The sequence below is a fragment of the Oncorhynchus clarkii genome, chromosome 30, assembly GCF_045791955.1.
Source record: "Oncorhynchus clarkii lewisi isolate Uvic-CL-2024 chromosome 30, UVic_Ocla_1.0, whole genome shotgun sequence".
NCBI classification, from domain to species: domain Eukaryota; kingdom Metazoa; phylum Chordata; class Actinopteri; order Salmoniformes; family Salmonidae; genus Oncorhynchus; species Oncorhynchus clarkii.
The window spans coordinates 13,659,322-13,680,662 of record NC_092176.1 but is presented as its reverse complement, the minus strand read 5'-3'; the positions used below and the strand labels follow the sequence as shown (position 1 = coordinate 13,680,662).

Below are 21,341 nucleotides of genomic sequence, written 5' to 3'. Positions count from 1 at the left end.
AAGGGCCTGCACAACCCGTCCTGGCTGGATGGTGATTCTAGCCCGGCATGTGTGGGGCGCAGGCACAGGACGCACTGGGCTGTGCAGACACACGGGAGACACAGTGCGCAGCGCCTGCGCAGGATATCCTGGCCCGAGGAGACACACTGGAGGTCTGGAGAGCAGGGCTGGCACCATCCATCCTGGCTGGTTCCTCACCCTAGCCCGGCAGATGCGGGGAGCTGGGATGTAGCGCACCGGGCTAAGAACGTGTACTGGAGACACAGTGCGCTCCACCGCATAAAACGGTGCCTGATCAGTACGATCCCCGCCATGGTAAGCACCTCTTGGAGAACTGTAGCGCCGAGCTGGCACAGGACGTGCAGGGCTAGGGAGGCGCACAGGAGGCCTGGTGCGTGGGGCTGGCACAGTCTTCACCAGACGGTTAGCACGCACCTCAGGACGAGTATGGAGAGCTGACTCAGGTGACATCAAATCCCGTACACGCTCCATTGGGCGGATGTCGTGCCTCATGCACCGACACAGTAACTCCCTCATTACTCTCTCCTCCAATCTCCCCATTAACTCCTTCACTGTCTCTGCTTCGCTCCCTTCGCTCACCTCCAATTCCGCCCTGACCGGCTCTGGTTCCGTCCTTGGCTCCTTACGGTAAGCACGGGGATTTGGCTTAGGTCTGACTCCTGACTCTGCCACACTCCCTGTGTGCCACCCCCCAAGACATTTTGGAGCTGCCTCTCAGGCTTCCTTGCCAGCCATGCCAACTCCTCCCATGTCCATTTCTCCAGATAGCTCTGCTGCTCCTCACCACGCTGCTTGGTCCTTTGGTGGTGGGTAGTTCTGTATGGTAAACACAGACACAGAAAACAGAAAATAACCACCCACAAAACACAATGGAAAACAGGCTACCTACATATGGTTCTCAATCAGGGTCAACGATTGACAGCTGCCTCTGATTGAGAACCATACCATACCAGCCCAAACACAGAAATAGAAAATCATAGACAAACTAACATAGACAACCCACCCAACTCACGCCCTGACCATACTAAAACAAAGACAAAACAAAGGAACTAAGGTCAGAACGTGACACACACCTACTCATTCAAGGGTTTTTCTTTATTTGTACTATTTTCTACATTGTAGAATAATAGTAAAGACATCAAAACTATGAAATAACACATACTGTATGGAATCATGTAGTAACCAAAAAAGTGTTAAACAAATCTAAATATATTTGATATTTGATATTCTTCAAAGTAGCAAGCCTTCACCTTGATGACAGCTTTGCACTCCCTTGGCATTCTCTCAACCAGCTTCATGAGATGTGCCTCACAAGGTGTGCCTTGTTAAAAGTTCATTTGTAGAATTTCTTTCCTTCTTAATGTGTTTGAGCCAATCAGTTGTGTTGTGACAAGGTCGGTGTGGTGTACAGAAGATAGCCCTACTTGGTAAAAGACCAAGTCCATATTATGGCAAGAACAGCTCAGCAAAGAGAAACAGCAGTCCGTCATTACTTTAAGACATGAAGGTCAGTCAATATGTAACATTTCAAGAACTTTGAAAGTTTCTTCAAGTGCAGTCGCAAAGCCATCAAACACTATGATGGAACTGGCACTCATGAGGACCGCCATAGGAAAGGAAGACCCAGAGTTATCTCTGCTGCAGAGGATAAGTTCATTAGAGTTACCAGCCTCAGAATGCAGCCCAAATAAATGCTTCATGGAGTTCAAGTAACAGACACATCTCAACATCAACTGTTCAGAGGAGTGTGTGAATCGGGCCTTCATGGTCGAAATTCTGCAAAGAAACCACTACTAATTTATTTATTTTTATTTCACTTTTATTTAACCAGGTAAGCCGGTTGAGAACAAGTTCTCATTTACAACTGCGACCTGGCCAGAATAAAGCAAAGCAGTGCGACACAAACAACAACAACAACAGAGTTACACATGGAATAAACAAACGTACAGTCAATAACACAATAGAAAAGTCTATATACAGTGTGTGCAAATGAAGTAAGATTAGGGAGGTAAGGCAATAAATAGGCCGTAGTGGCGAAATAATTACAATTTATCAAATAAAACACTGAAGTGATAGATGTGCAGAAGATTAATGTGCAAGTAGAGATACTGGGGTGCCAAGGAGCAAAAAAAATGTAAAATAACAATATGGGGATGAGGTAGATGGATGGGCTATTTACAGATGGGATATGTACAGGTGCAATGATCTGTAAGCAGCTGTGATAGCTGATGCTTAAAGTTAGTGAGGGAGATATAAGTCTCCAGCTTCAGTGATTTTTGCAATTCGTTCCATTCATTGGCAGCAGAGAACTGGAAGGAAAGGCAGCCAAAAGAGGAATTGGCTTTGGGGGTGACCAGTGAAATATTCCTGCTGGTAAGCGTGCTATGGGTGGGTGCTGCTATGGTGACCAGTGAGCTGAGATATAAGCAAAGACTTATAGATGACCTGGAGCCAGTGGGTTTGGCAATGAATATGAAGCGAGGGCCTGCCAACGAGAGAATACAGGTCGCAGTGGTGGGTAGTATATGGGGCTTTGGTGACAAAACGGATGGCACTGTGATGGACTGCATCCAATTTGCTGAGTAGAGTGTTGGCGGCTATTTTGTAAATTACATTGCCGAAGTCAAGGATCGGTAGGATAGTCAGTTTTACGAGGGTATGTTTGGCAGCATGAGTGCAGGATGCTTTGTTGCGAAATAGGAAGCCAATTCTAGATGTAATTTTGGATTGGAAATGCTTAATGTGAGTCTGGAAGGAGAGTTTACAGTCGGACCAGACACCTAGGTATTTGTGGTTGTCCACATATTCTAAGTCAGAACCGTCCAGAGTAGTGATGCTAGGTGGGCGGGCAGGTGCGGGCAGCGATCGGTTGAAGAGCATGCATTTAGTTTTACTTGCATTTAAGAGCAGTTGGATACCATGGAAGGAGAGTTGTATGGCATTGAAGCTCATCTGGAGGTTAGTTAACACATGTGGTGGCATATTTCTGCTTTACCAAATGAGGAGAGTTACAAACTTCACACACCAGTCAGAGTTATACTTAAACTATTTTTTTTATAATCACAAGAGCTTTGCAATAGCCTTTTTAAATTTCAATGATGCGCTATCTCTAATGAACCATTGAAAGTACCAACAGAAAAGTACAAAGATCTTTTATAGCCAAGATACACCCCTCTCAACTTACATGACGAACCACAGATCTTAGGAACAGTTCAAAGGTTAAGATTTGTATGAAAGATATCTATAAAACATAGCAGACAGCTCACCCTGGTACGGTATAGCACAAAAACATTACCTCATGTTATCTGGAATGCTCTTTAGGCTTTATTACCCAAAGACATCGTAAATCTGCCCTGTCAGTGTTAACTCATAGAGGCCCATCCTCAGTGGAACACACACACACAATAGTTAACAGAATACTCTAGTCTGTTAAATAAAACAACCATTATAATGCAATACAAGCATTATAACATAATCTTGCAATTTTCCACGACACACAGTGTCCAAAGAAGGCCCAGAAGTATACAGAATGGTGTTGTCGGCATAGAGGTGGATCAGAGAATCACCAGCTGCAAGAGCAACATCATTGATGTATACAGAGAAAAGAGTCGGCCCAAGAATTGAACCCTGTGGCACCCCATAGAAACTGCCAGAGATCCAGACAACAGGCCCTCCAATTTGACACACTGAACTCTGTCTGAGAAGTAGTTGGTGAACCAGGAGAGGCAGTGATTTGAGAAACCAAGGCTGTTGAGTCTGCCGATAAGAATGCGGTGATTGACAGAGTCGAAAGCCTTGGCCAGGTCGATGAATACGGCTGCACAGTATTGTCTTTTGTCGATGGCGGTTATGATATCGTTTAGGACCTTGAGCGTGGCTGAGGTGCACCCATGACCAGCTCGGAAACCAGATTGCATAGCGGAGAAGGTACGGTGGGATTCGAAATGGTCGGTGATCTGTTTGTTAACTTGGCTTTTGAAGACCTTAGAAAGGCAGGGTAGGATAGATATAGGTCTGTAACAGTTCGGGTCTAGAGTGTCTCCCCCTCTGAAGATGGGGATGACCGCGGCAGCGTTCCAATCTTTGGGGATCTCAGACGATACAAAAGAGAGGTTGAACAGGCAAGTAATAGGGGTTGCAACAATTGCGGCGGATCATTTTAGAAAGAGAGGGTCCAGATTGTCTAGCCCAGAATTTGCAGCTCTTTCAGAACATCAGCTATCTGGATTTGGGTGAAGGAGAAATGGGGAGGCTTGGGCAAGTTGCGGTGGGGGGTGCAGAGCTGTTGACCGGGGTAGGGGTAGCCAGGTGGAAAGCATGGCCAACTGTAGAAAAATTCTTATTGAAATCCTTGATTATCGTAGATTTATCGGTGGTGACAAAAGACACCAATAATAAGAGACCTGCTTGGGCCAAGAAACACGAGCAATGGACATTAGATCAGTGGAAATCTGTCCAAATTTGACATTTTTGGTTCTAACCGCAGTGTCTTTGTGAGACGCAGAGTAGTTGAACGGATGATCTCCACATGTGTGGTTCCCACCGTGAAGCATGGAGGAGGAGGTGTGGGGGTGTGGGGGTGTTTTCCTGGAGACACTGTCAGTGATTTATTTAGAATTCAAGGCACACTTAACCAGCATGGCTACCACAGCATTCTGCAGTGACACACCATCCATCTGGTTTGCACTTACTGGGACTATCATTTGTTTTTGAACAGTACAATGACCCAAAAGACACCTCCAGGCTGTGTAAGGGCTATTTGACCATGAAGGAGAGTGACGGAGTGCTGCAAGGGATGACCTGGCCTCCACAATCACCTGACCTCAACCCAATTGAGATGGTTTGGGTTGGACTGCAGAGGGAAGGAAAAGCTGCCAACAAGTGCTCAGCATATGAGGAAACTCCTTCAAAACTGTTGGAAAGGCATTCCTCATGAAGCTGGTTGAGAGAATGCCAAGAGTGTGCAAAGCTGTCATGAATGAGTTGCTGTGTCCAAACTTTTGACTGGTACTGTATATTATTTAGTACATACATTCCAGTACTGGAATAGTATCCAATAACTTATAGAAAAGGGGATGGGGAAGAGAAGAAAATACAGATCTAGGCCTCCCGGGTGGCGCAGTGGTTAAGGGCGCTGTACTGCAGCGCCAGCTGTGCCATCAGAGTCCTGAGTTCGCGCCCAGGCTCTGTCGTAACCGGCCGCGACCGGGAGGTCCGTGGGGCGACACACAATTGGCCTAGCGTCGCCCGGGTTAGGGAGGGCTTGGTCGGTAGGGGTGTCCTTGTCCCATCGCGCACCAGCGACTCCTGTGGCGGGCTGGGCGCAGTGTACGCTAGCCAAGGTGGCCAGGTGCACGGTGTTTCCTCCGGCGCATTGGTGCGGCTGGCTTCCGGGTTGGATGTGCGCTGTGTTAAAGAAGCAGCGGCTTGGTTGGTTGTGTATCGGAGGACTTTCAACCTTCGTCTCTCCCGAGCCCGTACTACAACAATTGGATACCACGAAATTGGGGAGAAAAAGGGGTAAAATTCAAAAAAAAATAAAAAATAAAAATAAAAAAATAAAAATACAGATCTAGTATTGGGCAATTATTCAATCATCCAATACATTACAATGAAATGTGCTCCTATTTATGACTTAATATCACAGGTTGCTGCTCTACACCTTGCCTGTTGATGATGTAATACATGGGATGAGAAACATATGCTGTATGCATACTCCATTAAAGGCAGAACTAAAAATGTGCATCTCACACTTTGTCGGATATATAATCAGATCCTACTATAGCTACAGTTGCTCTATATAGACAGTTAGAAGACTGTCAATAGCCACTGACAATGACCAACGGTCTGGCAGATTAATACCCAGCTGCCTTGCCCATCTTTCTGGCATGTGAAACTGCTTAGATGCAACCATTGTCCTTCTCCACTGTATTGACCACATTGTAAGAGTACTTTGTAACTTTCACCGTGTGCCCTAGAGCCTTCAGATCTTCCACAATAGTCTTATGGAGAGAGGAAGACAGTTACAGGAACAGGAGGCCGTACACACTGAATTATGAGCACAATACATACAGAAATGACTGAAAAACCTGTGAATTACTACCCCCTCAGATGTGTAAAGCTGCGATTGACCATCATTTATTAGAAACATAACTGAATACCTCTTTAATCTTTGAGTTCCATGATGTGTGCTGTTACTTGGTCAAACTTTAGTGCGTTCTTGCAATCCACAAACACAACAGGGACAGCGATAGCCTCTTCCAGACTCTTTCCAAACAACAGGTGGGTCTAGGAGAGAAATAGACAAATGAGACCATGAGGAGACGGACTACTGCCAGGGAGCTTATGCTGCATGTGGACTGAAAGTGAATGTTACGATGACAGTGTGTTTAAGGTACAGAGTGTTTTAGAACATATATTGGCCACACAGTGCAGTATGTGGGTCTTCCACGAAACGAATGCCTTCTGTTAAGTAGAAGTTGTCTACCAATATTACGTTTTACAAGCCTGTTATATTAAAAGAAGTTCCCTTTTATAGACCACATGGATAATTTGATAAATCGAATAAAGACTTGCTAAAGTGCTTAAATTCAACATTTTGATATGTCCATCAGTGCACCAACTGTGGCTTCTGTGAAGATTTTATCCCACTTAACCACAAGATTCCAAGTTTTCACCATCACTGCAATGCCCTAGCTGCCATGTTGCTTTAACAAAGTCATTTCTGTAGATGATCATTTATTTCATGCGATTAGTGATTCACATACTGTATGTATGTCCCTCATTTGAAGGTCAACACTGTAAGTGAACTGAACTCTGAACTCTTTTAATATGGTGAAACTGTTCCTTAAAATAAATGTATTAATGAAAGAAAGTGTTAAATCAGGTGAGCGGGTTCTACTCTTTTTGGCCATTTTCTGGTGTTTTGTGATGGAAAACTGAGAGGGTCGAGCATAACACGCCAACCCTGAAAAATGTTTCAATAATAAAACCAAAAATGTGAAGCGTGAACTCAATTGCCATACCCTGCTGCACACAACAAGCTTCCATTCCCCCTATCACAATGGAATTTATCGCTGGTTTAAGATGAAATCGTGAACCCTGTTATGGTCAACCCTGCTACTTTATTTGGCACTTAATAGGCACTTCATATAGTCATTTTTTAAATTTAACCTCTTGGGATGGGAAAACATGTTTATATGAAGTTGAGCGATTCTCAACTGGTGGGGGAGGTTTTGAATGGGCAGCGAGTGTCTGAGTAATTTTTTAAAATTAATAATCGAACTTAAACGACTAAAACCAGATAGAAAGTGTGTAGAAATTATAATGAACCTATAATTTAACCTCTAAACTATTTTTCTTAATTACAGTATTTTCAATATACAATTATTAGTGACGCTATTTAGCAGATTTAGTTGATTTTGTGTTCTCAAACCAGGGAACTTAACATTCTTCATCAAGAATATGGGCAACATTTAATTATTGACAATGAAAAAAGTGGGACTGTTGTTCCCTTGTCATATAACTGACACACATACTATCAATATTAAAAATAGCTTTCCAGATATTGGAAGGAAAGGAATGTGCAATGTGAATATTGGATCACCACTGAGACAACCTGGTTCAATTTGCGACCCAAGGCAAAACCAGTTGAGAACCATTGCTTTATGACATAATCTTAAAATTAGGTGAAATGTTACACTTCACAAAAGGACCCATGTTCAGTAGTTGAGTGTTACACAGGTATTTGTTGTTGTGTGGCTCAATGTTTTTGCATATATACTAAGTGTATGTTAATCCGATATAGTTAATAGCATGGTCACTTACCAAGGCCATCCCTGTGGTGATCATGCTGCCACCCGACCCGCCACTCACCAGGGTTTTGTACTTGGACTGAAAAACAACAGCGGACATGGAGGAGGGAAGCTGCTCACTTGCAAGCCAAACCATAAAACAAATCATTAAGGTGGCATTATGATCTGCGTTCCCACAGACATCTGACAACTCATTGTTGAAAATGACACTGGTTATAGGGGAGAACACTCTGGATCCAAACCTGTGTGAAGGAGAAGATATTTGACAAGTCATTGACAATTCTACATCTATGACATAACCCCAATGATGGTTGTTGTAAGGATTCTACACAGTGAATTACTCACATGTGGTTGATAGTGCAGATAACAGACACAGCAATTCCATCCTCAGCCATCACAGACACATGTGTGTTGCCCATGGTGTCCAGGTATAGAGTGACTATGTTGTACTGGGCATCATGGGTCTCATCACCGCTAAACATGGCCCTGAAGTGGTCAGCAAACTGCTGCTCAGTGAACTTAAGTGCTCTCTGGTCAAAGGAAGGAAATGGACCTTGATCAGGGATGTTGGAGTTACAGTATATGTTGCATTACAGTAGCAACAGTACTGTATGTTGAACCACTAGCCACTTCTAGTTTCACCCTCTTGGATGGTTTGCTGTTCAGTTTGGAATAAACTGTGCACAGTTCTTAAGATCTGAATGAAATATCTTGAGGGCTGGCTTTATGTGTGAGTGACATTTAGGTCCTATTAAGTTACTTTTCTAATTCCTAATTCTATAGTGAGTGATTTGAAAAGGGGTTTAGCCCTGAGGCATGGCTGCAGAATCCTGTGAGGCCATAGTCAGACGCCTACGAGTATACAGCCATGTCTCAGGGCTAGCAGGTGTGCAGCGATAAGACATCTTGTGAACAATCTGTGAAAGAAACCTAGGAATATCTGATCACAGTAGTTTAATAGATTCTGCTTCAGCCCATAAGATTGTAATAATCCTTTGCTGTTCCTGGCTGACGACAGCTGAGCATAAAGGAAAGAACTCAATAAATCCGTAGCTCAGTCTCAGTGCTGGTGGCAGGCCTCTAGTAAATGCCTTCAACAACAGGCCCCCAAACAACATTTGGAGTTACTGTGATAGCAAATGGCATTAAAACAAACATGAATTCTACTGAGGTTAGCTGCTCATGTTCCACATTGTAATTTATGGATCAAAGCTCTCAGTTTCCACAGAAGCCAGTAACACAGGCAAATGACTTCACTAACTTCACAAGAGTAAATGACCCACACAGAAATGTGATATTGGCTAAATGGGGTCTTTTCTCACATTTCGTGACCACTCCACTCTGTCAAAAGGAGCAGGGATGGATAGTAATTTAAGACTGGAGCACAGCAAAGCTAGACTCCTGAGTGCGACAGTGGTCTAAGACACTGCATCTCAATGCTAGAGGTGTCAATACAGATCCTGGTTCAATTCCAGGCTGTATCACAACCGGCTGTGATTGGGAGTCCCATAGGGCGGTGCACAATTGGCCCAGCGTCGTCCGGGTTAGGTCTTGGCCGGGGTAGGCCGTCATTGTAAATAAGAATTTGTTCTTAACTGACTTACCTAGTTAAATAAAGGTAAATACTAGCTGATGCTGTATACAGTGGGGCAAAAAAGTATTTAGTCAGCCACCAATTGTGCAAGTTCTCCAACTTAAAAAGATGAGAGAGGCCTGTAATTTTCATCATAGGTACACTTCAACTATGACAGACAAAATGAGAGAAAAAAATCCAGAAAATCACATTGTAGGATTTTTTATGAATTTATTTGCAAATTATGGTGGAAAATAAGTATTTGGTCAATAACAAAAGTTTATCAATACTTTGTTATATACCCTTTGTTGGCAATGACAGAGGTCAAACGTTTTCTGTAAGTCTTCACAAGGTTTTCACACACTGTGTTGCTGGTATTTTGGCCCATTCCTCCATGCAGATCTCCTCTAGAGCAGTGATGTTTTGGGGCTGTTGCTGGGCAACACGGACTTTCAACTCCCTCCAAAGATTTTCTATGGGGTTGAGATCTGGAGACTGGCTAGGCTACTCCAGGACCTTGAAATGCTTCTTACGAAGCCACTCCTTCGTTGCCCGGGCGGTGTGTTTGGGATCATTGTCATGCTGAAAGACCCAGCCACGTTTCATCTTCAATGCCCTTGCTGATGGAAGGAGATTTTCATGCAAAATCTCACAATACATGGCCCCATTCATTCTTTCCTTTACACGGATCAGTCGTCCTGGTCCCTTTGCAGAAAAACAGCCCCAAAGCATGATCTTTCCAACCCCATGCTTCACAGTAGGTATGGTGTTCTTTGGATGCAACTCAACATTCTTTGTCCTCCAAATACGACGAGTTGAGTTTTTACCAAAAAGTTATATTTTGGTTTCATCTGACCAAATGACATTCTCCTAATCTTCTTCTGGATCATCCAAATGCTCTCTAGCAAACTTCAGACGGGCCTGGACATGTACTGGCTTAAGCAGGGGGACACGTCTGGCACTGCAGGATTTGAGTCCCTGGCAGCGTAGTGTGTTACTGATGGTAGGCTTTGTTACTTTGGTCCCAGCTCTCCAGGTCATTCACTAGGTCCCCCCGTGTGGTTCTGGGATTTTTGCTCACCGTTCTTGTGATCATTTTGACCCCACGGGGTGAGATCTTGCGTGGAGCCCCAGATCGAGGGAGATTATCAGTGGTCTTGTATGTCTTCCATTTCCTAATAATTGCTCCCACAGTTGATTTCTTCAAACCAAGCTGCTTACCTATTACATATTCAGTCTTCCCAGCCTGGTGCAGGTCTACAATTTTGTTTCTGGTGTCCTTTGACAGCTCTTTGGTCTTGGCCATAGTGCAGTTTGGAGTGTGACTGTTTGAGGTTGTGGACAGGTGTCTTTTATACTGATAACAAGTTCAAACAGGTGCCATTAATACAGGTAACGAGTGGAGGACAGAGGAGCCTCTTAAAGAAGAAGTTACAGGTCTGTTAGAGCCAAAAATCTTGCTTGTTTGTAGGTGACCAAATACTTATTTCCCACCATAATTTGCAAATAAATTCATAAAAAATCCTACAATGTGATTTTCTCTCTTTCTCTCTCTTTTTTCTCTAATTTTGTCTGTCATAGTTGATGTGTACCTATGATGGAAATTACAGGCCTCTCTCATATTTTTAAGTGGGAGAACTTGCACAATTTATGGCTGACTAAATACTTTTTTGCCCCACTGTATATTGCTCCCTTGTCACTCAACATGAGCCTGAGTGTCACGCCCTGACCATAGAGAGCTGTTTATTCTCTATGTTGGTTGGGGTGTGATAGTGACTAGGGTGGGTCATCTAGGTGATTAATGGTTTATGTTGGCCTGGTATGGTTCCTAATCAGAGACAGCTGTTTATCATTGTCTCTGATTGGGGATCATATTTAGGTAGCCATTTCCTCATTGTGCTTGGTGGGATCTTGTCTACAGATAGTTGCCTGTGTGCACGCCAGTAGCGTCACGTTTCGTTTGTGCTTTATTGTTTTGTTCGGTGAGTTTCGATTTATTAAAATATCTGGAACTCTACACACACTGCGCCTTGGTCCAATCATTATGACGATCGTGACACTGAGAGTACCCTGTTGGGGTTAAACAGCACTTAGATCCTTAGATTTACGAAGCGTCTTGGTCTTGACCTATACTGTATCATTCCGTAATGATTTCCTATGCCTGGAGTCTTGTGGAACTTACTCCTGAGTTAGTGTGGATCACGGATGTACTTCCTTAGTCCGTTGGAAAACTTACAAGCTTCGATGTAGCGTTGATAGGTTAATAAAGAGTACTTGCTCTCCCATCAGAGAAGCTGAGTTTAGGGTGTGTTCTGTAGACAAAATTCAATTGTAATAAGGAGGTGGGAATGCATGTTGTCTGGTCTCCATGAGGCTTTCAATCTTCAAATTCTTATAATCAATGTCAGTTATGTGTCAGTTTACCCAAATATCAATAAGCTAATGATTGTTTATGCTCTACATAAGAGCATATATTTTATGTTGCAGATTAAATCCTCTGCTACTTTTCCAGTGTAAAAAGCATCTGCCCCTTGGTTTGCAATGATCTCCAATGTGTCAGCAAATGTTTCAAACTTCAGTGTTTCCAACCTTCAGCAGGATTCCATCCTTATCTAGAAACAACTGACTAGAGAACAGGTCAAATGTCATTTTCTTGCAATGTGATGACAGAATGATGGCTTGACAGTTGCTCTCTTGAAATACTTTTAAACAAAATATCAGCTTGTTTTACGACTTTTTAATGAACAATGTAAATGTAAACACTGTATAGCCCCAAAACATGGTTTAAACTATAATGTTGATATCATGAATGGTCAGTCCTTATATCCATAGCCATGAATTTCAGAGTGGTACTATTTTTCCAGTCCCATCCCTCAGCTGTTTACCAAATCAGTGGGAGGATGACCACTTTGTTATTGTTTGAATTGCAGATTGTCGCTTTAAGGTCCGGGTGTTTCTTACAGTAATGGTAGGGTGAGTCTAATCCCAGTTGATCAGTGGGATAAAGCAGCCCAGGACAGCAGACTTCTCTCTCTCTCTCTATCCACAACGGTCTTCGGTCACGGCATCTATCTATCTTCATATCCTTGAGATTGTTATGATTTACTGATTGTAGCTTAGTTTATGTTTGTCCAGTTTCATACGCACCATAATGGTAGGGTCTCATCCCTGTTGATCAGTGGGATGAAGTGGCTCAGGACCTGGGGTACATGGAAACCCTCTCTGGCCAGCTTGATGGTGGTATGGAAGAAGCTGGCTGATATCCACTGGTATGTATAAAAGGGATATACCTGCAAGAAAGTGGTAAATAATTGTTTTGTTTTTTACCATTGATTGAAAACAATGACAGTAAGGTACTTAATTGTTACCCTTGAGAGAAAACATTTTTTTAAACGACTGCATTGGACCGTTAAGCCTATCAGGAGTGGATTTCTTTAGGGATTTTGCCAAGCCATTCAATTTTGACTAGTATAGTAATTTCTCAAATTATCTGTGGAAGTTTGCCCTATTATGTTTACAAATGAAGATGATGTTGGTTTATAGTCTGTATAACAAACTGATTAGTGGTATTAAAAACAAAGCAAACTGACAGCACATCACAACATCCTGTTTAAATGTCCATGGGACCCTTGGCCATTTGTCCAGTTTAGTGCGTTTATAATCCCATTTTATTGAAAAGGGGAGAAGTCAAAAGGAAGCCGCAAAACCATCTGCCTCTTGCAGTGAGAGGAGAACCAGAAGCAGGCTGACATTAGCAGACAGCTTGTCAGAACGGAGGCAGGAGTTTGGGGTCTGGAGAGGAAATGTAATTTATGGAAATCAATCCTATATATGACTGTAGTGGCTCTAAATGTCATCAATCAATAATGATTTTAAACCAAGGATTGAAAACCCTTGCCTATAAACCAGCATAGTGTGTTTGTCACTTGACATACTGCCTTAATCAGTAAGATATAGCTGCCCCAGGATTACTGCAGTTCCACAGAATTCCCACCACGATGCCAACATGAAGGAAAACTTGAGTAACTAGAAAAACAGCTCACACTGCGAAAGAAAGGACATGCTTGTCAGCAACAGAAACAAGTCAAGTCATGTTCATGTTTAGTCATTTTCACTCCAAATACCTGTCATCAGTTGAAAGATCTGTGGGCATCCACTCAGTAGATCAGGATGAAACTCCTGAGGGACGGACCGTGCCTTTGAAATAAACAAAGGTACATGGCATGAAAGGTGTTTATCCCCCTCTGAAATTTCAATAGTTGGATGTCTGTGTGGTATCTTGTAGTAGGGGGATGAAGAGTCCTTACCACCGCTGTCCATCACCGTGAATATGGACCCCCGCCAATGCCCATACTCTGTGGGTTGATGACAGAGGTGCACAGTAACGCAGCAATGGCTCCATCTACTGCCGATCCTCCTCTCTGCAGGATGTCTCCTGATGGGAGTTTACATGTAGTGAGCCTGGCTATCTGTCTGTCTGTGTCCAGTATAGTCCACCAAAATAACGGAATTGCCAACAAAGAGCTCAACATCTACTGTAGATGAACAACCACAAGCTACAGCACCACCCCACCCCCACATTCCTCAGGGTGAGGTATTTTATGAATTTCCATGTTGGCTCTAAGCCTGGAAATGCCCTTGTCCGGAGCAAAGGATCCCAATTTCAAACTGTCAAAAAAGTGTTTAAATTTTTTTTAAGAAACTGGCAAAAATGTATATTAACTGAACATTTTTTGTATGTAGTTTCCTGCAATAGCCCTCTTTGACTTCAAGTAATATTTCTCTAAAAACTTTGATTCCTAAAACATGTGTCCAGAGATTTGGTCAACTCCGCCAGATTTGTCTAAAATCCTAAATTAATCAGGAATGAGCAGGGTCAGCTCTACCATAAGGACCCCTTATTCATGTCCTCATTACATGTAGTGCAACAGGACCATTCATAGTCTGTACAGTTCTCTACTTTTGATAGATTTAAACAAACAGTTGTCTATCAACAATGACAAGCCACCGGGGTCTGACAATCTGGATGGAAAATTACTGAGGATAATAGCTGTCGTGTCTTTGGCTATGCCGGATTAAGTGATATGACATGCTATTCTATAAAATCATTTCTCCATAATTAATATTACCTGATTGAGCTAATCATGTAAATGTACGTAATTAACTAGAGAGTCGGGGCACCACAAAATTATATTAATAGAGCTGTTATCTTCCGAATAAACTCTTAAAGACCTGGTCATATTTTACATAAATATCAGTCAATATTAATCGTCACCTTAATTCAGTCTCATCTGAAAGTTGTAAATTCTTGGTTATCTTCACGAACCCTGGCTAACAAGTTGAATCAGCAATACAAAATTGGGTTTAATTATTTATTCACGAAATACCTAACTATCACACAGAATTACACATACACATAATTAATCATAACTTGATTACAAATTACGTCATAAAGGAAAACGTCCCTAGCAGGCGGAACAGATATGACAGCTGGTTACACAAAAGAAAAGGGGCTGGGTTTGAGTGAAAGAGTGGGAAGACTGATGAACAAAGGGCGAAGCTGTGCTATCAGAAATACAGTATCTTATGCATTCTAAATTACCGCCCATTTGGAAAAGTAAAATGCAATAAATATTTACTCTGAGCTGCGCTTCAGTAGGTTGGTGGTAGATGGAAGGCCGTGTTGCCAAACCGAGTCCTTTGAAGAATGTCTCTGGTGATCAATTAGATACGTTGTAGTAACGTCGTTGTGTGATAGACGGGATACTCTGTCTGTTCCTTCCTAACCCTCGTTTGCAGCTGCCGTTGCTAACTCAACGCTAGGAGGTATCACTTCTGTAGTGAATAAGAGCTCAAAGTTCATACCATTCGCAACCAAAGCTCACGCTGATGTTGGCTTCGTTCTGTAGTTATAATCTGAACCATTCTGACATCGGACCGTCGTCCTCACATCCTCGGAACAGGAGGTTATATTGTCGTCAAGGCTTTATATAGGAAGGGAGAGGAGGGCGTGTTTGAAAAGTTTTATAGCCCATGTCCCTTCACAGGGGCGGGCCACTGATTGAGCAGAGCCCTAACCTTATGAAAATCAAAATCTCACATTTTAGAAGCTAAAATCACATTTCATCCCATCACGAATAATTTCATATTCAAACATTTAAATTTAACAACAATTCCATGTGAATCCGATAACTCTGCTGTTTAGACTTTCCACTGTAGAGTTTATGTCATCTTATCATTGATGAGAATGTCTCAGATGACAACCGAACTGACATCATATTCATTAAGTACCACCGCATATGTTCAATTGGTCGCATTACCAGAATATAGTTAATTTCCCCCCACCTTCTGATGTTCCCAGAATCTCTATGTTAACCAAGGGGTTTGCAAATGTAACATCAGTAGGGTAGAGAGAGGAACAAGGGGGGAAGAGGTATTTATGACTGTCATAAACCTACCCCCAGGCCAACGTCATGACATAGCGGACGATATTGCCTCTCCTATTTGCCACATCTTCAATTTAAGCCTACTAGAAAGTGTGTGCCCTCAGGCCTGGAGGGAAGCTAAAGTCATTCCACTACCCAATAATAGTAAAGCCCCCTTTACTGGCTCAAATAGCCGACCAATCAGCCTGTTACCAACCCTTAGTAAACTTCTGGAAAAAATGGTGTTTGACCAGATACAATGTTATTTCACAGTAAACAAATTGACAACACACGTTCAGTACTCTTATAGGAAAGGACACTAAACAAGCACAGTGTGCCCGCACAAAAACAAATTGGAATGGTGACATTGGAACGGTTTTCTATCGCTCATTTGCACGTCACGTCAATTAAGTTTGTTGGAGTGGACGCCCTGATCCTAGTTTGTGAGCTAGGCAGGCTACTTCCTGGGAAGGTCTCCCACTCAGCAGTATGAGATGGGGCGGGGGTAGGTTGACCTCAGGTCTCCCCACTTGAAGTCCGAGGTAGGGGGAGTGGGGGGAATCTAACAAATAGTACACCTCTAACTTTGTACAGTACTAATGCAATTAGTAAAATCAGTCACACTGAAATGCTACCAAATAAACCACCATTCATTCATAATACTGTGAGTATATTGTTTCACAGACATATTGTGTTATATTCTGGTTTGTGCGAAATCATTAAGAATAATATAAAACCAGTCTGCACACCACCAACATGAATTGGTTTAGTCTTGACTCTTGGTTGACAGTGTTGGGGGATGGGTAATGTAGTCTTGACTCTTGGTTGACAGTGTTGGGGGATGGGTAATGTATCGATGCCAAATCAACACAAAAAAAGGTCTAAGCCATCAGGTTTCCAGTTTAGGAAAAAGAAGAAAGAAGACGAGGAGAAACGCACAAAACACAAAGATATGCAGCTATGTCATCTCTTTATGAGTATAATATTATGCATGTAATGAAATAGGCTAGTATAACACTTATGTTTGTTAGCCTATGTTGCTTGCTATGCTATTACACATAGGGAAACAATATTCAGTTTTCTGTCCAACTAACTTACATAACAATGGATATAATTTCACACAGTTTCATCGTGATAATGTGTGTAGCCTGCAGCAAAAAGATTACAACCTAACTAGCACGTTATTGATTTAGTTAACTTTCATTGAGGTGACATCATAAAGGTTTTCTGTGATTGTATTGACTAGGTCCTGAGCTCATTAAGGGGAATTTCCAATGCTGTAGGCTAACTTAAAATACGTCTATATCATGCTGATATTTTGTATCTTTTGTGATATATTGAGTCTTTAAGGGTGTCTTATGCCTAGAATTAGACAAGGAGGTTGTACGGTTCATTTGGTTCCTATTCTGAAAGTTTGATTGTTCAATTGTGCATAATGACATGAATATTTAAATTGTGCAACAAATGTATTTAGGGTGCCAGACTCATATACTGTATTTCAATGCAAATTCAGGGGCACTTCTGAAATATTTTGGAGCACCCTCTGGCACTGGCCAGGATGAGGAGCCATCTACCTCCTCAACCTCACAGGCCTCTTCAGAAATTGTCTTGGGGTCTCAGGATGAGGAGCCATCCACCTCCTCAGCCACACAGGTGTCTTCACAAATGTTGTCTGAGGATGAGGGTGAAGACCCATTTGCTTCCACCTCCCCAGCAGGATTCTTCATGTGTGTTTGTGCACATGCACACGTGTGTGTTGGTGTGTGGGTTCACGCACATGTGTTTATGTGTGCATCCCTGCATTACATAAACAAAACAAATCATTTCCCTTTTTCAAAGTTTTAAGTTTCCACATTGTAGGTAACAATGATTTTATTATCACTGGGTATGCATGTGGGTTGTTCCACCTCTATAAATTATGTGAGTAATGTGTGTAAACTAATGCCCATCTGCTCTCCATTAGAAATGCTTGTAGTGGCATCCCCACCAAATCCTGCTGCTGAGGATGAACCACTGTCTACGGACCCTGCTGACTGGCCTTCCTTTCTGACTGACAGAATTCGGACACAGCTAGTTTGCAGAGGAACAAGTGAGGTACCACCTAAATGTGTTTTCCCAAGGAATGAGACTGATGGAAGAAGTTGCCACCACCAGTATTTCAGGAAGACCTTAGTGAGTGGTGAAAAAAATCCCTAGAAGTTGGTTGGTGTATTCTGAAAGAAACAACAGCCTCTTCTGCTTCTGCTGCAAACTCTTTTCTTAGAAGAAAATTAATTTAGCAAACTCACGACTGACAGACTAGAAATATGCAAGTTTTTTGCTGACTTGGAATGAACTGGCAATGAGGATCAAAAAAGGGGAAACAATTGATAAGCATGAGATGGCACTTATGGAGGCTGAGAGGATAAGATGGAGAGAGGTGTTGACACGTCTGACTGCTATTGTGCAGTCTCTGGCAATTAGAAATCTGACACTAAGGGGACACCCAGAAACACTGTACTCTCCATCAAATGGACATTTCCTCAAAGAGGTTGAACTGATGGCACAATTTGATCCAGTCATGAAAGAGCACTGTTACGTCCTGACCTTAGTTCCTTTTTTATGTCTCTATTTTGGTTTGGTCAGGGCGTGAGTTGGGGTGGGAATTCTATGTTTTTCATTCTGTTTTGTTCTGTGTGTTGTATTTCAATGTGTTTGGCCTGGTATGGTTCCCAATCAGAGGCAGCTGTCAATCGTTGTCTCTGATTGAGAACCATACTTCGGTAGCCTGTTCCCACCTGTGTTTGTGGGTAGTTGCTTTCTGTTTTTCACCTTACAGGGCTGTTTCGTGTCGTTCACGCTGTTGTTTTTTGTCATTCAGTGTTCAGTTTATTTAATTAAATTTACTATGAACACTTACCACGCTGCGTGTTGGTCTGATGATTCCTATTCCTCATCATCAGACGAAGAGGAGAGCCGTTACAAGCACCTTTAAACGTGTCCAAAAAGGGACCTCGAGTCACACCACCAGCTACCTTGGCCACCCAATACAGAATGAAGTCATTAATTATTTATTTTTTTCGAGCTGGCAAAGTTTTTCTCTATCATTCTAGATTGCACCTCAGATGTCAGCCACACTGACAGTTGTCTGTTGTGACTAGAATTGTGTCACTGAAGGAGGAGCCCCACATAAAGGAACATTTTATGGGGGTTTTGGAGGCAGAGGAGTCCACAGACCAACATTTGGCATCTCTGATTCTCAAAAGATGAGAGGAGCTAAAAATTCCTTTTAAAGACTGCAGAGGACAGTCTTATGATAATGGGGCTAACAGGAGAGGCAAAAACAAAGGTGTCCAAGCCAGACTCCTGGAAATGAATCCAAGAACTCTATTTATGCCATGTGAGGCTCACACATTGAAACTGTTTGTGGCTGATGCTGCTAAAAGTTCTGTCGATGTCACAGGTTACTTTGGCATCTTACGCAAACTGTACACCTTGTTCTCAGCCTCCACACTGCGATGGGCCATCTTGAAAAAAACATGTGGATGTGGACTGAGACAAGGTGGGAGAGTAAAGTTAAGATCATCGAGCCATTGAGGTATCATGCCACAGTGGTGAGAGAGGCACTGATTGAGGTTAGGGATCAAACCAAAGACACTGTGATAAAGATTGAGGCCCAGTCCTTGTCAGAGGAGGTGGGATCATACCGCTTCATCATCTGTACAGTGGTGTGGTATGGCATCTTGAGCCAGATCCAACATGTGAGCAAGCTGATGCAGTCTCCAAGAATGCATCTGGATGTTGCAGTCAGTCTTCTCAGAAAGACAGAGAGAAGTCTCAGCAACTACAGGGCCAGGCTTTATGACTGCACAAACGTCAGCCAAGGATATTCGCGAGGGTATGAATGTAGAGGCCATCTACAGTACAACAACAAAAAGGCTGAGGTCTACAAAGCGGCACTTTTCATATGAATAATTTGATGAGCCTTTGAGTGATGCCCTGAAGAAGCTGGAGGTGACATTTTTCAATGTCGTTGCTGATGCTGCAACCTCAGCCCTTCAGGAAAGATTTTCCACATTGGAAAATGTGGGAGAGAAGTTTGGAGTGCTGTCAACCTTCCAAAGTCTCTCAAATGAGGAGCTGACAGAACAATGGAGGCCCTTAATATGACACTGCACTATAAAGAACACTCAGACTTGGATGGCAGAGAGCTTGCACAGGAACTGAAGAGCTTGCCAGACTTGACATCGAAGACCAGGACCCTGCTTGAGCTGCTGATATTTATACATGAAAGGGAGCGCTCAGAAATGTATCCAAATTTGTGGCCTACTCTCAGAATTTGTCTTACTCTTCCAGTGACCGTAGCTGAAGCAGAGAGGAGTTGTTTAAAGCTGAAGCTCATCAAATCCTACTTCCACCATGTCACAGGAATGCATTAGTGGCCTTGCTGGGCAGATTTCTTATGATGATGTAATTGATAACTTTGCATCAAGGAAGGCCAGAAAGGTCAGGGTTTAGATGGAAGTTGTGTAATTTAGTTTGTCTTTCTTGTTTGAAGTGCAATAGTGTAATAATCAGGTTCTCTTCTTTATAAGTGTGTTATTCTATTTGTGTATTTGTGTGATATGGGATTTGTGCAATTTAGTTTTATTTGTGTGTTTTTGTTAGCAATAGGATAACAGTGTAATAATTTGATTATTTATTTTATTTATATACTACAATTTGTTTCCCTTTGTCTTTGTGACCTCTTTTTGGGTCTTATTTTTGTACAGATTTTTACATTTACATAGTTTTTTGTTGTGATTAATTATTTGTGTTGTTCCAAATGTCTGAATAAAAATGACAGCTAGTGCAGAATGGTGCTTTTTTTCTTTGTGGGGGGGGGGGGTTCGCCCAGGGATCCATACAAGCTAGAACCGCCACTGCTAACAGAACACAGTCGGTGTTCTTTAATGGAAGCCTCTCAAACATAATCCAGGTAGAATCAGGAATTCCCCAGGGTAGCTGTTTAGGTCCCTTGCTTTTTTCAATCTTTACTAACGACATGCCATTGGCTTTGAGTAAGGAGAGTGTGTCTATGTATGCGGATGACTCAACACTATACACGTCAGCTACTACAACAAGTGAAATGACTGCAACACTTAACAAATAGCTGCAGTTGGTTTTGGAATGGATAGCAAGGAAAAAGTTGGTCCTAAATATTTCCAAAACTAAAAGCATTGTATTCGGGACAAATCATTCACTAAACCCCAAACCTCAACTACGTCTCGTAATGAATAATGTAGAAATTGAGCAAGTTGAGGTGACTACACTGCTTGGAGTAACCCTGGATTGTAAACTGTCATGGTCAAAACATTTTGATACAACAGTAACTAAGATGGGGAGAAGTCTGTCCATAATAAAGCGTTACTCTGCCTTCTTAACAACACTATCAACAAGGCAGGTCCTACAGGCCCTAGTTTTGATGCACCTAGACTACTGTTCAGTCGTGTGGTCAGGTGCCACAAAGAGAGACTTGGGAAAATTGCA

At 42.4% G+C, this 21,341-nt stretch overlaps 1 pseudogene; it reads right to left on the bottom strand.

Moving 5' to 3' along the window:
• Positions 1-5,876: 5,876 nt before the first annotated feature.
• LOC139389487 (glutathione hydrolase 5 proenzyme-like) lies at positions 5,877-19,339 on the bottom strand (annotated as a pseudogene).
• Positions 19,340-21,341: the final 2,002 nt, after the last annotated feature.